The sequence below is a fragment of the Erinaceus europaeus genome, chromosome 9, assembly GCF_950295315.1.
Source record: "Erinaceus europaeus chromosome 9, mEriEur2.1, whole genome shotgun sequence".
NCBI lineage: Eukaryota > Metazoa > Chordata > Mammalia > Eulipotyphla > Erinaceidae > Erinaceus > Erinaceus europaeus.
The window spans coordinates 26,311,916-26,331,574 of record NC_080170.1 but is presented as its reverse complement, the minus strand read 5'-3'; the positions used below and the strand labels follow the sequence as shown (position 1 = coordinate 26,331,574).

The 19,659-nt window shown below is 40.9% G+C and overlaps 1 protein-coding gene across 2 annotated transcripts in view; it reads right to left on the bottom strand.

Annotated features, from left to right (window-relative positions):
• The window catches only part of PLSCR4 (phospholipid scramblase 4), a 48,980-nt gene extending 30,814 nt beyond the window's left edge, over positions 1-18,166 (bottom strand). For both annotated transcript variants that reach the window (XM_007518071.3, XM_060197550.1), the window contains exon 1: positions 18,034-18,166. The gene's annotated coding sequence lies outside the window, so the exon portion shown is untranslated. The remainder of the gene's footprint in view (positions 1-18,033) is intronic.
• Between the last annotated feature and the right edge of the window lie 1,493 nt (positions 18,167-19,659).

Sequence of the window (19,659 nt, the reverse complement as noted above, 5' to 3'; positions counted from 1 at the left end):
TCACTATCTTTAAAAATAATATTAATAACCACATGGGAGATAACATAATGTTTATGCAAAATATTTCCATGCTCAAGGCTCCAAGGTCTCAAATTCAATTCTCAGAACTATTATAAACCGGAGCTAAGCAGGGCTCTACTTAAAAAAAAAAGGGGGGGGGTGTGGGAGCTGTTAGCATAATGGTTATGCAAAGAGACTCTCATGCTTGAGGCTCCAAAGTCCCAGGTTCAATCCCCCACACCACCATAAACCAGAGCTAAGCAGTGCTCTGGTTAAAAAAAAAAAAAAAAAAAAAAAAAAAAAAAAAAAACACCTCAATAGAGAAATGAAAATAACACAAAAAGTTTGAAGACACATCACAGGAGTTGTCTGGACTCTGAAACATGGAAAAACAATTTTAAGAAATAAAAAAAATAGTCAACCCCTAGGAATATGTAAAATGCCAGATTCACTGCCAATGTATGGAAAATTATTCTACATAGGAACACATATTGTAGGAATTATGGAAATTTACTTGTAAGTAAATCCAAAGATGCTGGTTTAAAATAGCTTTTACAGTTTTGAAATTAGAAAATTAAAGTTTTTTTTTTTTATTTAAGAAAGGATTAATTAACAAAACCATACGGTAGGAGGGGTACAACTCTACACAATTCCCACCACCCAATCTCCATTTCCCACCCGAAAATTAAAGTTTTAAGGGTCAGTTCTTTTTTTTTTTTTTTTAATTGCCACCATGGTTAATGCTGGGGGCTTAGTGCCGGCATTACAAATCCACTGCTCCTGGCAGCCATTTTTTTTTCTACTTTATTTTTATTTGACAGAGACAAATTGAGAGGAAAGGGGAAACAGGAAGGGAGAATTTCAGACACCTACAGACCCTGCTTCACTGCTCATGAAGCATCTTCCCTGTAGGTGAGTAGTGGAGGCTCGAACCCGGATCCTTGTGTATGGTTTATGTGTATTCAACCCAGTAGACCACCACTGGCTCCCAGGGTCAGATCTTAACAATGTATCTTAAGCAGCTTAATAGTCTACTTAGAAAACAATTACATGCTATCAAAATCAGTTCATGCACTTCATATTTTTTTTATTGCCACCAGATTTATTGCTGGGGTTTACGAATCCACTGCTCCTAACAGCCTCCCCTCCCCCCTTTTTTATTTTATAGGACAGATAGAAACTGAGAGTGGAGGAGCTTGGTAGAGAAGGAATGACAAAGATACCCAAAGACCTGCTTTACCTTGTGAAGCTTCTGCCTTGCCAGTGATATTGGACTGAGACAGAGAGAAATTGAGAAGGGAGAGGGAGATAGGATGAGAGACAGAAAGACATCTGCATCCCTGCTTCATCACTTGTGAAGCTTGCAGGTGCAGACCAGGGTCTTGAACTTGGGCCCTTGTGTACTATAATGTGAGTTCGTACCTTGCCACCTGGCCCCAGTACTTGAACCTGGATCCTTACACTGGTCCTTGTGCTTTGTGCCACCTGCGCTTAACCCGCTGCGCTACCACCTGACTCCCAGCAACGGATTTTTTTAAACATTTATTTATTTATTCCCTTTTTGTTGCCCTTATTGTTTTATTGTTGTAGTTATTATTGTTGTTATTGATGTCGTCCTTGTTGGATAGGTCAGAGAGAAATGGAGAGAGGGGAAGACAGAAAGGGAGAGAAAGATAGACACCTGCAGACCTGCTTCATCGCTTGTGAAGTGACTCCCCTGCAGGTGGAGAGCTGGGGGCTTGAACTGGGATCCTTATGCTGATCCTTGTGCTTTGCGCCACCTGCGCTTAACCCGCTGTGCTACCACCCGACTTACAGCATTGGATTCTTAACCATGAGGTCCTGAGTTGGATCCTTAGCAGCACATGCACCAGAGTGATGTCTGGTCCTTTTTCTCCTATCTCTCTCATGAATAAATAAATAAATAAATATACATATGTATATATATTTTAATTTAGGGAGAAAGGCACTTGCAGACCTGCTTCACTACTTGTGAAGCTTCCCTCCCCTGCAGGTGGGGAGTGGGGATCATATTTTTCCATTTTGTTGTTATTATTATTATTTTTTTTTTTAGAAACAGTGCATCCTGAAGGTGGAAGTGGAAAATGTGATATAATTTTTGGAGATATCACCACAATGACTGGGCCTGGTCAAATGTCATAACTGAGTGTGGCTCTCCCCTACCCCATCCCTGATCACAAGGGGATACAGCAATCCTGGAAAACTTGTGATCTGAAGATTCTCAGACCTAAGAAAAGAATAAAATCTTTTGGCTGCCCTCAAGAGCTACTGACTGGATGGAGTGCTTCCTTTTATAAATCGTTTCTTTTGTTTGATGATTGTCTTGGGGCCCATGCACAGTTCTGCTTCAAGGATTTTGACACAGTTGGTAAACTGGACTATTCTGTTCTCAGGGCTGAGAGGCTGGTTCTTTGGAATTATTGAGTTAATGAGCTTTTGAATTTTGGAGCTTCTTGATAGCTACCATAGGTGGGAATAAAAATCTGTCACTCTTACCTGTTTCAAAATTGGTCTTTAGCAAAAAATGTTGATAGACTAGAAGGGGCCCTGAATGCAGAAAGTAGACTGTCTTTAAGTTAAGAGTGTCTCAAAAAGTAGGAATACAGAACTTTAGTGGTGGGTGTGGTGTGGAACTATATATTGTAATCTTACAATCTTGTAACAGACTATCAATAACAAATTTGTAAAATTATGTAAAGAAAAGATAAGGTGTCTGAGAGAAGAGCTAATTAATGGAAAAGGGAGACTTGTCTTTACCTAAGTGTCGTGTGTGTGTGTGTGTGTGTGTGTGTGTGTGCGCGTGTATGTGTGTGTATGTGTGTGTGTTGTGTCTCTTCCCAAAGCCTTCTACACTAAGAAATTTATTTTTATTTATTAAATTAATTTTTATTTTATTGGATAGAAACACAAGTTGAGGAGGAAACAGAAGAGAGAGATAACTGAGGAGGATGTGAGTGGAGGTGCACCTGGGTTGAGCACATGTTATAATGCACAAGAACCAGGGTTCAAGCCCCCAGTCCCTATCTGCAGGGGAAAGCTTTGCAAATGGTGAAGCAGTGCTGCAGGTTATCTCTGTCTCTCTCTCTCTCTATCTCCCCCTTCCTTATTGATTTCTGATTGTTTCTATCTAATAAATAAGTAAAGGTAATAATAAGTAAAAGATAAGGTAAAGGTAAGTAAAGGTAATAAGTAAAGGTAATAATAAGTAAAAGAGAGAGAAAGACCTGCAGCAGCACAAGGGCAACAACAAAGGCAAAAAAAATTGGAAAAATGGCCTCCAGGAGTAGTGGATTCGCAGTGCAAGCATCCAGCTCCAGCAATAACCCTAGAGGCAAATAAATGAATGAATGAATAAATAAATAAATAATGAGCCACGTTGTAAGTTACTCAGAATTTCTGGGTCTTTCCCATATGTGCAGGAAGTGTCCATGTTACTATTTTTTTGCATTTTTATCAGTGCAAGTATTTTATCAGTGCAAGTATTATTTTATACTAAGAGTATAAAATAATAGGGATATAGTTCTGCAACACTCCCACCACCAAAGTTCTGTGCCCCTACTCCCAACAATGACAACCATAGTTCTCCCAAGCACTTAGATATGGGCTAAATAACTATATATATATATATATATATATATATATATATATATATTTCAAGTTCTTGTATTTCAAATCTCTATAAACCGTATATGAATGAAATCATCTGAGTAGCTTTCCTTCACTTCCTAACTTACATCATTAATGCAAGGACCTGTACAAGTTAAGTATATATTTCTTTTTTCTTTAAAAGTGCTTTTAGGGATTACTTGACTTAGAGACATTTTCAAGCTGTTATTAATAGAATAGGCAATACTTCTGAAATGATTTTCCAAATATTATTCTACCATTAGTCTAGTAAATTCTCAAGTAAGTATCTGAGGTTTTAAATTAGTAAAGTCATGGGCCCCTTGAATATACCTAAAATAGATCTACTTGCTTTTTCCAAAATGGAGAGGCCAAATCTTATCTGCTATATTCTTGCCTTTAGGTTTCTGATAACTTAAGACAAATTGTTCTGCTTTATATCTTAATACTTTTACAGCCACCAAGTTCCAGATGCTATGAAGATGCCAACCTGATTTCCCTGGGCAGATGATCTCACCAGTGTACCCTGGACCCCCACTTCTCCAGGACCTTGCAATACCAGGGAAAGATAGGGACAGGCTGGGACTATGGATCAACCTGCCAATGCCTATGTTCAGCGGAGAAGCAATTACAGAAGCCAGACCTGCCAATTCTGCACCTCATAATGACCCTGGGTCCATGCTCCCAGAGGGATAAAGAATAGGAAAACTTTCAAAGGAGGGGATGGGATACAGAACTCTGGTGGTTGAAATGTCTGGAATTGTACCCCTCTTATCCTATGGTCTTGTCGATATTTTTATTTTATAAATAAATTTAAAAAATCTTTCCCAGGTTATTTTGATATACCCCTCATAACCTTCCATACACATATCCTTAATTACTACTGTCAAATAAAATGTACCTTCTTTTCTTTCTTTCTCACCACTCTTCCTTTCTTTATTTTTCCCAGATAACTGAACAGCTCTGGCTTATGGTGGTGTGGGAGATTGAATTTGCGATTTCAGAACTTCAGGCATGAAAGTCTTAGGCATAACCAGTGTGTGATCTCCCTTGCCTCAAAATCCATCTCCTAAACTAATCATGTCTTAGTAAGCATAATCCATTCACAGTACTGGGTGGTGGCTCATCTGGTAAAGTGCATACTAGTTACCATGCTTGAGGATCTGGGTTCAAGCCCCTGTGCCTCACCTACAGGGAAGCTTTATGAGCAGTTGAACAGTGTTACTGGTGCCTTGCTTCATTGTCTCTCTCCCTCTCACTCTTTATAAATATATGGCTGCTGGGAACAGTGGAGTTATGAGCCCAAGATATGGCCGAAATAAATAGATAAAAATATAGGCTGAAAATAGAAGCAGTTTTAAACTACACAGACTTCTAGCAGAATGTTAAGAAAATTATAGTGAAACTTAAATAATATATCTATCGTTCAAGTTTTACTTTCTGGCATGTAGTGGTGCCAGGGATTGAACCTGAGACCTCAGGTGTGCAAGTCTGATGCACTGCCAATGTACATCTTCCCAGCTCCAAACAATATTCCTTTAAAAACATGGCCACAAAAGTTTTCTGCATATAACCTAGATACTTATAATGTGGATTTGTCTTTTTAAGAGTATGAGAGTCTAGAGTGAATATTCTAACATATAAACAGTATTTAATTTTTAATTTTTTTATTTTAATGTATTTATTTATAAAGTGGAAACACTGACAAGACAATAGGATAAGAGAGGTACAATTCCCACCACCGGAGCTCTGTATCCCATCCCCTTCCCTGATAGCTTCCCTATTCTTTATCCCTCTGGGAGTATGGACCCAGGGTCACCAAGGGGTGCAGAAGGTGGAAGGTCTGGCTTCTGTAATTGCTTCCCCACTAAACATGGGCATTGACAGGTCGATCCACACTCCCAGCCTGCCTCTCTCTATCCCTAGTGGGGTAGGGCTCTCAGGAAGCAGAGCTCCAGGACACATTGGTGGGGTTATCTGTGAGAGGAACTCTGTTTGACATCATGGTAGTATCTGGAACCTGGTGGCCCAGGCAAGACCAAGGCCCTGATTAGTCAGGCATTCTATCAGTCACAGAGTTCAAACAGTATTTTATATTCAAAGTTTCTGCAAGAAATTTATAATGGATTTGACAATCTGAATACATCGAATAAAAGATAACATATGTAACTAAAAAAAAAAAGGAATTTCCTAAAGACAAACAGTTTTACACACATTTCCTTGTATAATTCTCTTCACTGAACTTAAGCTTAATTCTTGGCTCTTGTGTTGTACTGAACTGATCAGTTTTATTATTTCTTGGTTGCCAGGTAACCAGATAGTTGAATGGACTCAATATAAATGGTTTAAAGGTTAATGACTACAAAAAGCTCAATCATTTCTGTTCCTCATTTTAGAAACTTAATAGGCTGCTGTCTTCTGGGCTATAATTAAACAGCTCTCTTGTAAAAATAAAGCAGGTATAGAGATTTGCATGAACAAACTAAACCCATTTCTGTTACTATCTATTAGTAGGACTGTTGTCTATCTTTACTCTATTATCTGTAGTAGAAATAGCTGAGAGATAGAAAGACTTTCACTAACTATTATAAATATTGACTTATGTCTTTACAGGAAACAAATCCTTTAAGAAACTGATTTAGTTTAAAATGCATATAATAAACTTGATAAAATTAATCAATTTTTATTGATTGATTTTGTAATAAATAGAATGTTTTTTGTTAAAATCACACTATAAGTCTTTCTAAACAGGTCTATGATTGGATATTTCTCTCTTTTTAGAAAGTGCTAAGAATCTTGAAATTGGGGAGCTGCGTGGTAGCGCAGCAAATTAAGTGCACATGACGCGAAGTGCAAGGACCCCCGAAGGGTCCCATTGGAGCCCCCGCTCCTCACCTGCATGGGAACTGCTTCACAGATGCTTAAGCAGGTCTGCCGGTGTCTATCTTTCTGTCCCCTTCTCTCTTCCCCTCCTCTCTCTATTTCTCTCTGTCCTGTCCAACAATAATGACAGCAATAACAACGACGATAAACAACAAGAGCAACAACAACAAAAACCTGAAAAAGGGAGCTGGGCGGTAACACAGTGGGTTAAGCGCACATGGCGCAAAGTGCAAGGGATCCCAGTTGGAGCCCCCAGCTCCCCACTTGCAGAGGGGTCTCTTCGCAAGCGGTGAAGCAGGTCTGCAGGTGTCTATCTTTCTCTCCTCCTCTCTGTCTTCCCCATCTCTCTCGATTTCTTTCTGTCCTATCGAATAACAACATCAGCTATGACAATAACAGCTACAACAAGGGCAACAAAATGGGGGAAATGGCCTCCAGGAGCAGTGGATTCGTAGTGCAGACAGTGAGCTCCAGCGATAACCCTGGAGGCAAAAAAAAAACAACAAACCCCAAACCTGAAAAAGATGGCCTCCAGGAGTGGTGGCATTCTTAGTGAAGGGCAATAACCCTGGAGCAAAAAAAAAAAAAAAAAACCTTGAAGTTGGTTGGCTGTCTTCCTTTTAAAATCAAAGAATGAGATTAGATCATAGCAAAAATGATAGCCAGATTTCATAGATAGCTTTCATCAGGCATATTAAATCAGTTTAAAGAAAATACCAGATCTCTCCATTTTGGCTTTCAAGGGGGAAATGTTTCTGTTATCATGATGTTTGTGCCAAACATTTAAGAAAACACTGCTTTGCAAATTGTGACATCTGGAAACTTACCAGATAATTCCTTATCACATCATCTTCTGGCTAGCTTTCAAGTATTAATTTTTATCAAAGCAGCATGTTATATGACTTACAAATAAATTATTTTAATAGGAAATCTTACATTTGTAGAAGCAGATATTTAAAAGCAGGTTCTGTGGCCACGGGTGTAAGCATAGGGGGTGTGGTGGTGGTGGTGGTGAGGTGCAGTGGTAAGTGCAGGGACTGTGGCATGATCCTTGGCACCAAATATTCCAGAACGATGCTTTTGTTTGCTCACTTACTGATAAATAGATCTTTAAAAAATAAAATAGTAACAATAGGTCTTACCTGGAAACACTATAAGAAATCACTGAGGCTATATAGAGATATATAATGAAAAATAAAAATTCTTCTTACCTAGACCCCAATTTTCTTTCTTTCTTTCTTTCTTTCTTTCTTTCTTTTTTCCTTTCTTTCTTTTTTTATTATTTTATTTATTAGAAAGATAGGAGGAGAGAGAGAAAGAACCAGACATCACTCTGGTACATGTGCTGCTGGGATTTAACTCAGGACCTCATGCTTGAGAGTCCAGTGCTTTATCCACTGCGCCACCTCCCGGACCACAGCCCCAATTTTCTATTTCAAAAGACAACTACAAATAAAAGGTAATTTTATCTGCCAATATTTTTCTAGACATATGCAAACTATACAGTGTAATTTTAAATATAAACTAGTTTTCTCTGTGAATTTTTGTATTTCTTTTTCATTTATTAAAAATGATGGAACAGATTACATTTATGTTTGCATAGCCTTTCCTTTCTTTTTTTGCCTCCAGTGTTATCATAGGGCTCAGTGCCTGAACTATGAATTCACTGCTCCTCAAGATTTTTTTCCTTTTTTTAAAAAAAATACGATAGGACAGAGAGAAATTGAGAGGGGAGGGGAACACAGAAAGAGGGAAAGAAAGACACCTGCAGACCTCCTTCTTCGATTATGAAGCGACTCCCCCATCCCCGCAAGTGGGGAGTCGGGGGCTCAAACTGGGATTCTTGCATAGGTCCTTGCCCTTCCTCTTATGTGCGCTTAACCCGTTGCACTACTGCCAGGGCCCTAATAGCCATATTTTCCTTTTTTTAATTTTTTAAAAATATATTTATTTATTTTCCCTTTTGCTGCCCTTGTTTTACTGTTGTAGTTATTTTATTTATTTTTTAATATTTATTTCCTTTGTTGCCCTTGTTGTTTATTGTTATTATTATTGCTGTTGTTGTTGATATCGTCGTCGTTGGATAGGACAGAGAGAAATGGAGAGAAGAGGGGAAAACAGAGAGGGGGAGAGAAGGATAGACAACTGCAGACCTGCATCACTACTTGTGAAGCGACTCCCCTACAGGTGGGGAGCTGGGGGCTTGAACCAAGATCCTTATGCTGTATTGTTGTAGTTATTATTGTTGTACTTGATATCATCATTGTTAGATAGGACAGAGAGAAATGGAGAGAGGAGGGGAAGAAAGAGAGGGGGAGAGAAATATAGACACCTGCAGACCTGTTTCACTGCCTGTGAAGCGACTCCCGTGCAGGTGGGGTGCCCCGGGCTTAAACCCGGATCCTTATGGGGGTCCTTGCACTTCGTACCACGTGTGCTTAACCCGCTGCACTACCGCCGGACTCCCAGTCATATTTTTCTAATGGCAGCACTACTATTCATTTAACTGATTACTTATTGGTGAAACTTTAAATTGTCCCTGAATGTTTGTTAGTGCAAAAATGTTGAAATAAAGTCAGATCTATTTCTTTTTAAAAAATTTTTATTTATAAAATGGAAATACTGACAAAGACTATCAGATCTATTTCTTTGGGTAACTCTATATTAAACTCCTAGAAACAGAATTGCTGGATCAAAGTTATGTGCATATTTAGTCTGATATGAACTATCAAACTGTATACCAAATAATTTGAATCTGTTCATATACCACACAAAAATACTTTAATTCCAAATGTAATGGTTTTATAAAAACATTTGTCATTGCCAGTCTAAAAGATTAAAAATACTGGGTTACTTTACTTTCCACAGCTTCCAGTGAAAATGTTGGGAAGCTTTTAATCATGTAGGAAGGTCACTTGCCTCTCTATTTCTATTAACTGGCTGTCATTTTATTTTTTTGTCTGCTAGTTTTTTTAATATATATATATATGTATATATATATATTAGAATATTCAGAACTACCAAATATTTTAAACTATGTATTATTCCACCTCTGGACCTTAGGATGAAATGTAAACTATGTAACTGAATCCCCTCAACAATGGTTATAGAATTATGTGTATTACTATATATTGTATAAACATAACTCAAGATGTTATGTTATATATAGTAGTTACAAAATCTATAAACAGACATTGTATATAATTGTATACATACATGTCCCTCTCTTTAAAAATAGAGTTTTCAAAAATTGTGCGGTAGCACAGCAAATTAAGGGCAGGTGGTGCAAAGCAAAGCGCAGGGACCAGCGTACGGACCACCAGTTCGAGCCCCCAGCTTCCCACCTGCATGGGTGTCGCTTCACAGGCGGTGAAGCAGGTCTGCAGGTGTCTATCTTTCTCTCCTCCTGTCTTCCCCTACTCTCTCCATTTCTCTCTGTCCTATCTAACAACAATGACATCAATAATAAAACGACAAGGGCAACAAAAGGGAATAAACAATTTTTTTTTAAATAAGGTTTTCAATTTTGTATTATTTCATGCTAAATTGAATATCTCATTTTGTTCTACTGCATTTTCTAATTTATGTAATTGATGTCAATTGGTTTCTACAAATTGGGACTAGATGTAGTTGGGCACTACTAGAATCTTTTATTTTTCTCTGTTTTTTCAGTTGTTTCTTGAGAACATTCATGGTGTAAAAAAATCACATGTATGGGGGTCTGGCGGTAGCACAGTGCTGGGGAATTACGCAGACGCGGTCACATCTGCCAAGCTGTTCCCTCAGGCTTTGCCACTTCCCGCTATATTCTCACAATGCCTTTTTCAACCAATCCTGTCCCAACACGTCACTCCTGGTTGTTGCCCTATAAAGCCCTTCTTCTTCTGCCCCTCCTCTCTCTTGCTCGCTTTTCACTTCGGCAAATGGACAAGGTATGGTGCTACTGGTAGCAGGAGGCGGCCATTTTTGCTACCTCCTCATGGCCTGAACCACTGCGCTCTCACCCAACTCTGATGTGCCCGTGCGAGTAAAGATTTGTGTTCCCTCTTAGCTCCGGATCGCCTCTCTCTCTTTTCCATGGCACAGCCGGACACCACAGCAGGTTAAGCGCACATGGCATGAAGCACAAGGACCAGTGCAAGGTTCCCGATTGGAAACCCGGCTCCCCACCTGCAGGGGAGGGTGGTCACTTCATGAGTGGTGAAGCAGGTCTGCAGGTGTCTATCTTTCTCTCCCCATCTTTGTCTTCCCCTCCTCTCTATACTTCTCTCTGTTCTATCCAACAACAATGACATCAATAACAATAATAACCACAGCAATAAAACAATGAGGGCAACAAAAGGGAAAAAATAGCCTCCAGGTGCAGTGGATATACTTAGCCCCAGCAATAACCCTGGAGGCAAGAAAAAAAAAATCACATGTGTAAAAAATGATAATTTTGTGTCTTCTAAGTAGAAGACTAATGTTTTTTAAGGTCACTGACCAATATGATTCACAATGCTACACAGGTGATGAGGGGCATTCTTTACTTTTTCATTTATTTATTATTTTAATTTTTTTAGGAAGTGATGTTACCACCCTGACTCAGCAAAGGAAGAAGGACTTGCTTTTTTCCTTAGAAATGGCCTCTCTAAAAGGGGTTACTTGGAGTCGGGCGGTAACACAGTGGGTTAAGCGCACGTGGGGAAAAGTGCAGGGACCAGCATAAGGATCCCAGTTCTAACCCCCGGCTCCCCACCTGCAGGGGAGTCGATTCACAAGCGGTGGGTGAAGCAGATCTGTAAGTATCTCTTTCCCCCTTTCTGTCTTCCCCTCCTCTCTCCATTTCTCTCTCTCCTATCCAACAACAACGACAACAATAACTACAACAATAAAACAACAAGGGCAACAAAAGGGAATAAATAAATAAATAATTTTTTAAAATATTTAAAAAAAAAGGGGGTTACTGGCATTGATTCAAGGAAAATGCACGTATGCTTCACCATGACACTGCCTTTTCCAAACTGCCTCTTTGTTGTTCTTTCCAAGTAATTCATTTTTTTGTTGGTGAAATAACTGATTGTTTTTTGTTTTGTTTGAGGTTAATGTACTTGGTGGTCCACACTGGGATCCAGATAAAGCCATTCATCAACACCAAGGCTGGTGGAAAAACAGTCCATTGATTGATTGCCTTTTCCTTGACCATGGACTCTCTAGGTAAGTAGTCTGAACCTGGGATCTGCTTCTTAACATCTGAACCCTCTAGGGCTTATCTGGAAGATATTCTCTTTGTTGAAGGTCCTGTTTTCTTTCCATGTGCCTGTGGAACTTCAGCCTTGTGCACATGGAAAAATCAAGCCATCCTGGGGCTGGGCAGTGGCACACCTGGTTAACCACATACATTATAATGCACAAGGACCCAATTCCTTGTAGTGACTAAAGATGGAACCCTTAATCCCGTGCCAAATGAAGGTCTCTATATTAACTAAAAACCTTATATTTCTCCTGAACCTTTTTTTATCCCCCAGACAGAGATATAGATCAGGGGTGGGGGTAGATAGCACAGTGGTTATGCAAAGAGACTCTTATGCCTGAGACTCCAAAGTCCCAGATTCAATTCCCCCTGCACCACATAAGCCAGATGAGCAGTACTCTGATTAAAAGAAACAAACAAAAAAAGTAAATGCATAAAGACCAGAGACCAGAGCATCAAAGCTTCCTTAAATGTGGTAGGGGCCAGGCTTGAACCTGAGTCACATATATGGCAAAGTAGCACACTATGCAAGTAAGCTATTTTGCCAGTTCAACTTCTCCTTTTAGAGAGTAGAGCCACTAAAGGAAAGATGGCCTTAGGCATTTCCAGTGCCCAGTCTTCCAGTCTTTCCAATGTCCTAATTTCCAGTGTCAGGACTCTAAGGAATTATAGGTGCTTTTCTCAATCCTCCTTAATTTACACAACCCTCCAGATTGGAAATAAATCTGTTAGAGTAGTAACACTTTTTAAAATTTTATTTATTGATTCCTTTTTGTTGCCCTTGTTTTATTGTTGTATTTATTATTGTTGTTATTGATGTCGTCGTTGTTGGATAGGACAGAGAGAAATGGAGAGAGGAGGGAAAGACAGATACCTGCAGGCCTGCTTCACACTTGTGAAGCAACCCCCTGCAGGTGGGGATCCTTATGCCTCACCCTTGTACTTAACCCGCTGTGCTACTGCCAGACTCCCGAGTACTAACACTTTTGATGATCAACCCCACTGTTTAAAAGTAAGCCTGTGCCACAAAGTATCTATTTAGTATGAATTCCTAATAAACTTGCAAAGCGTTCTGTCTCCACACCTACCTTTTTTGATAGTATTCTGTGAGATGTCCTCATGTTTTTCCCCAGTTCTTTTATCCTTTATGTTAGGTCCAGATTTCATAGAAAAGTATCATGATTTGGATTGTTTCTCACAAAAGGGTTAGATATTTTTAGAATTTGAAAGTAACAATCAAAATAGCCCATAAAACTCAATGATGTTGCCTTTAGTTTATCTTTCATTTGCCCGAGCTCTCACAATAATGTTTACTCCAGAGACACTGATCATTTGTATTTACTGAACCAGATTTCACCCTTATGGGCAAATCCTACCAGATGTTGACAAAACCTCTCTGTGTTTTATTAAAAAAAAAAAAAATAGCACTGAGGGGGCTGGGCAGTGGAGCATCCAGTTAAGCACACGTATCACCATGTGCAAGGCCCTGGATTCAAGTCCTGGCTCCCCACCTACAGGAGGAATACTTCACTAGCAGTGAAGCAGGTCTGCAGGTGTATGTCTTTCTCTGTCCCTCTCAGTCTCTCCTCCCCTTTCAATTTCTCTTTGTTCTGTCAAATAAAATAGAAAGAAAAAAAAAAAGGAAAAATGGCTACTGAGAGTGGTAGATTCATAGTATTGGCACTAAGCAATAACCCTGGTATCAATAAAATAAATAAAAACAAAACAAAATGAACAAAATCCCAGAAGCAGTGACTAAATTCTATAGGAAAAACATATCAACATGGTCATTAAGGCCTTACAAGGGTTTGTTAAGTACACCTACCACTGGCTATTCCAATTATCAGTTTCTCTCTCTCTCTCTCCCTCTCCCTCTCTGATATAAAATGGAAGAGAATGCCCCAGATGCCTCATCCAAAAATATGGGTATGACCATCCACATCTGGAGTAACAGAGTCAGCAACCAGACATTGTGGTATAAGGATATCACTTCCTCCTTTCTCAGTTACTGCTGCCAATACCCTTTCTGATAAGATCACTAAGGAAGTCCTTTTGCTTAACTCCCTATAAAACTTTCTCATACTGTAAAACTCTTTTTTTATATTTATTTTCCTTTTTGTTGCCCTTATTTTTTATTGCTGCTGCAGTTACTGTTATTAATGCCATCATGTCATCACTGTTAGATAGGACAGAGAGAAATGGAGAGAGGAAGGGAAGACAGAGAGGGGGATAGAAAGAATGACACCTGTAGACCTGCTTCACCGCTTGTGAAGCAACCCCCCTGCAGGTGGGGAGCCGGGGGATCGAACCGGGATCCTTACACGGGTCCTTGCGCTTTGCACAACGTGTGCTTAACCTGTTGCACTACCGTGCAACCCCCACTCTAAAACTCTTAATCCTGTTTCCCTCTTCCCTCTCAACACAAAGTCCCTCATGCCAGCTTGACACTAATGAATCACCTCCTAACTCCTCATGATGACCTGCAAGAATCTCCCCTGGTTAATGCTAGCTTCTTGTTGCTTATAGATGCTTCATGTATCAAAGGTTCTGTGATGACTATCGGGCTGGTTACGCAACATCAGTACCCTGAGGTAACTGAAGCAGTACTTGTAAACTTGGCTGTTACAGCTCAACAAGTCTAATTACAGGCACTCGAGTGAGCCTACACCATGGCCCCAGACAAATGTGCCCATGTTCATAAGAGGGTAATATGCTTTCAGAAGAGCTCATAATTTGGGAACCTGGTGGATACAATGTGGCTTCATTACTTCTGGTGGAGACAAAATTATAAACAGTCCTTAGGTTCAGAAATTACTGGATGTTCAACTTTTACTTGCTGCTTAAGTAGTTACTGAAAATTTAGAGCTTTTTTTTTTTTTTTTTTAAATTGACACTGGAAACTAATGGAAGCCATGCTGATGATACATCCACAAGTATAGTCTTTTAATGGAACCAATAGCTATCAAACTTCTGTCATGCTACTAAGGGATATTTATTTAAATGATAAGTTGGAGAGAAAATAGCTTGGAAAGCTTAAGAATTAGCTCTAGAAAAGGTGACACAAGATTGGAAAGTCAGCAATTGTGGGTATGACAAAAAGAAAAAAAATCCTACTGGAGGCTGTAAATTTTCCACTGCTAGCCACTAGTGAAAAGATGACTAATACACCTGAGCCCCTCTCACCACCTGTAGGGAGAGAAGCTTCACGAGTGGTGAAGCAGGTCTGCAGATGTCTACCTTTCTCCCTCTTTACCTCTCTCAATTTCTCTCTGTCCTGTTGAATAAAATAAAAAAAGAAAGAAAGAAAGAAGGAAAAAGAAAGGAAGGAAGAAAGAAAGAAAGAGAAAGAAAGAAAGAAAAAGAAAGAAAGAAAAAGTGGCTGCCAGGAATGGTGGATTCATACCACCAAGTTCCGACAATAACTCTGGAGGCCAAAAGAAAGTCAGTTTGAGCAATCTTTCCATGCAGTGTTCTAAGGAGACTAAACCTTAAGTGATACACCCCGTAACCTGGAGATTTTGTGTTTTAGAAAAGATACCTCCTGGACAGGAAAGATAAATTAGCAATGGTGTACAGGACTTGAACGCCTCAGGCCACAGGAAGAGCTAAATGAGACTCTGATGTCTCTCTTTCTCATAAAATAAGAAAGTCTAAAAAAAAAAAAAAAAACAGAAGACTAACAATGAAGACTAACATGAAGACTAACAAGCCCTTGTACAACTGTACTTCAGGGAAAGTACTTTTCAAATCACATGACATATGTAAAGAAAGTATCAAATCCACATGGGACCTTTACATTCTCAGGTATCCTTAAGGTTCCAATTTATGTACTGCCCCTTTCATGGGACATGACACTAAAGGACCATGCTGGCATTGTGAGACCGAAAAGCCAAGAATCCAAGATATATTTTTAGAGATGGTTATGGGTACTGATCCAGAGGGGACAACATGAAAAGAAATACAGAGAAGCCCTATTTAAATAAGATCTGGAGACTGGACAAGTATCACTATGCATGTTCAGCCAGTAAACCAAAGGACTCAACAAGTCTTGCATCTCTAACAGAAAGTGATCTTGCTACCCTGCACCTCACTGTAGAGTAACATTCCACAGGTTAGGTAAGGGGTAATGTTGGCTTTGATTCAAGGAAAGTGTATTTGCGAGCTACCCTTTTGTTTATGCCAAATAAACCCATTTTGTTGTTATCATTGATGGTGGTGGAAAAATAACTTAAAAAAATATTTTTATTTATTTATTTGATAGATAAATTGAGGAGGGAGAGATAAAGAGGGGGAGAGACAGAGAGACACTGGCAGCTCCGCTTCACCACTTGTGAAGCTTCCCCCTGTACAAGGTGGGGACCTTGTACACTGTAATGTACACGCTTCACCGTGTGAGCCACCCTCCTGGCCACATGAACCACCGCCTGGCCCCAAACTAACTATTTATTTAAGAACAATAGTTCTTTCCTGTAATTGGACTGGTGACAGCACACCCACTTCTTTCCCACTCCTAAATGTATAAGTTATTACTGACAGGAGAGAGCTATAAAGATGGAGTCTCTCCTGCTAAGATGATGTTATTTAGTCCAATAGAGGGTAATGGAATAGTCATCAATCAAAACTGCCAGGGTTCAGAAGAATACATTGTTTATGAGTCCGGTGGTAGCACAGGGGTTTAAGTGCACATGGCACGAAGCTCAAGGACTGACATAAGGATCCCGGTTTGAGCTCCCAGCTCCCCACCTGCAGTGGAGCCGCTTCACAGGCAGTGAAGCAGGTCTGCAGGTCTGTCTTTCTCTCTCCCTCTCTGTCTTCCCCTCCTCTCACCATTTCTCTCTGTCCTATCCAACAACAACGACATCAATAACAACAACAAAAATTACAACAATAAAACAACAATGGCAACAAAAGGAAATAAATAAAAATTTAAAAAAAGAATAATACGTTGGCTGACACCACCAACAATGATCCTCACAGAGAAAACAGACAAATAATTTCTTAAATACAGTCAATAATTCTGAGAAACTGGGGAGAGATGAGAGACCTTTATCAACTTCTGCAAATAAATAAGCCCTTGCTGGTGGTTCCATTTCCAACTATATCTATAGATATATTTATTTTGCCTAGAGGCAGAAACAGAGAGGGAAAAAGAGATAGAGAGACACCTGTAGCATAGCAGTTTCACCACTTGTGAAACTTTCCCCTTGCTGGTGGGGACCTGGGGCTTGAACCCGAGTCCTTGAGCACTATAATGTGTTTGCTCAACCAGGCATGCCAACAACTGGCCCCTCCATCTTAAAAACAATGTACAGCAACTGGTAAGTGGCTTACCCAGTAGAGCACACATTACAATGGGCAAGGACCAGGGTTCAAACCGTAAACCACCACGTAGGAGGGTCTGTAGGGTGGACCCTTGCTCTATGTGTCCCTATCCTAAGGCGGGAAAAAAAGCCCCTGGAGGGTGGAGATATGCAGGCGTGAAGTCCCTGCAATAACGCTGGTGTGGGGGAAATTTTGAAATTCAGATTTAAATGTCAACCAACTATAATTCTTGACAAGTAACTTCTGTGCTAGACAGTTTCCTCTGTGCTTGCTTCTGCTCTAAAAACCCCCTTTTACAGCAGCTCCAAATCACAGGGTTTGGAGTCAATCCATGGTAGCATGGCTTCCTTAGCTGTGGCTCCCCAAGAAAAGTTCTGTTTTTCTTCCCTTATATCTAGATCTGAATTTTATCTTAGATAAATGTATGATCCCTCTCAAAGGTGAATAAACTCCACCTAAATCCAGGAGAGCTGCAGGGAAAAGACAATGCCTGTGAGAGGTGCAAGAGAAGTCCAGTTAACAAGAGACTATCTAGGATGAGGATGGCTCCCTACCCCCCCAACTACCCCTTCTGCCAACAGGATCCGCTTGGCCAGGCAGCACAGCGCCAAGCCCCACCGCCAGGGACTACTTCCTTCCAACCTCTCAGAACTGGGTCTCCAATAGTCCTGTCAATCTACGGGCTGTTGCGCCCACTGTAAGCTCCCGGGCGGCCTGGACCCCAAGCTGGCACTGCAATCAACTCCCCTTGTTTTCGTGGCAGGCGAGTGCCAAGCGCCTCAAACTTAGGCAAGGACCTGAGGATGCAGCGGGGCGAAGTGGGCCTGGAGACTAGGAGCCCAGGAAGCTGCGCTTTCTTCCTCGGGCCTCTCCTAGAGGATTTCGGGGTCCCGGGTTTCGAGCCTTGTACCCGGGACCCCGCTCGGTGCCCTCCCGCGCGTCCCACTCACCGCCAGGTCCCGCTCGGTCCACTCCCTGGTGTAGAGCCTGGAGGCTACTTTCTTCCGCCTGGAAAACGGGACGGGTGGGGATTGCTCAAATTGAAAACAAAATACAACATACAGGCGTGGCTCTCGGGGCGTGGTCCCTGGGGGCGGACCCTCCCACTCAGTCCTCTTGACCCATTGCCCCACCCCTAGGACCGCCTCCAGCCCTCTCACCACCCCCCACCCCCCCCCCCAACACACACACACACACACACACACACACACACTCGCCCTCACTTCTGGGAATCCTTGCCCCGGTCCCCTAGGCTTGGCTCCCACGCCCATTCCGGGAAAATGGGGGATAATCAAGAATGAAGACTTTCCTCTATCATAGCTCTAAAATTTGGTAAAGAGAAAAATATCCATGTTGCGGTTGAGCCAAAAACGTAAAATACTCCCGCCTGTCAGGACAGGTTGGTCGGGAGGATGCCAGAGGGGAAAAACAAGAGAAAAGGAAAAAATACTAGGGCTTTAGTTTGCATCTGTCCCAGTCCTGGCTGGAGCTGTGAATTTGGCAGAGAGCAGTGGTGGCAGGAAGCCCTGGGCGCTGGGCCAAGAGTTGTGCTTTCTCTTACTTGGGATGCGGAGTCTCTTTTCCATCTTTCTAGTTGGGGGGTCGAGGATGGAGATAGTTCTTTTTGATGGATAGGGATGACCTTTTGACTTATCTATTTATATAATTTACTGAGAGAGAGAGAAGGAGGAGAGGAGCAAGGTGTGTCTCGCGTTTTTCTGAGTAGGAGAAAAATCATGTGTCCGCACAAGCTTGTCTCAGTAGGGTTCAGGTTAGCATTGGCCCAGAGGAAAAGCAGAGAGAAAGCCCTGGATGGGTAAGTTTAAATGTTCCAGATCTTGTGAAGCATCATAATTGGATAGAAATAAATTTTTCTGAAAAGCAGTCATCAGTGCTCCATGCTGGTGCAAGTTTGGGTAGGGGAAGGAAGACTTAGTGGGGTGAAATTCTATTATTTTCCTTTTTAGTCTTAAGGATCCCTGTTCCAGCCCCTGGTTCCCCACTGGCAGGGGGTTGCTTCACAAGCCCTGAAGCAGCTTTGTAAGTGTCTTTCTCTCCCCTTCTCTGTCTTCCTCTCTTCTCTCTCTCGATTTCTCTCTGTCTTGTTCAACAATGACAACAAAGGTAACAAAAATGGTAAAAATGGCCTCTAGAAGCAGTGGATTCATAGTGCAGACACTGAGCCCCAGTGATAACCCTGGAAGCAATAAATAAATAAATAAATAAATAAGAAAGAAATTCAAAAGCTCTCTGGGCACATAACCTCACTAATGTGTCCTGGAATCCCTCACCAGAGCCCTACACCACTAGGGAAAGATAAAAATAGGCGGGGATTATGGATCCACCTGCCAACTCCAGCAGAGAAGCAATTACAGAAGCCAGACCTGCCACCTTTTGCATCCCATAATAGTCTTTGATCCATACTCCCAGAGGGATAAAGAATAGGGAAACTTCCTTCTACAGACCTCCACTCTATCAGCTGAGCTATTGAAGAGTGCTCAAGAATAAGGAAACTGCCAATGGACAGGAGAGGATATGGAACTCTGGTGGTGGGAATTGTACCTCTCTTATACCAC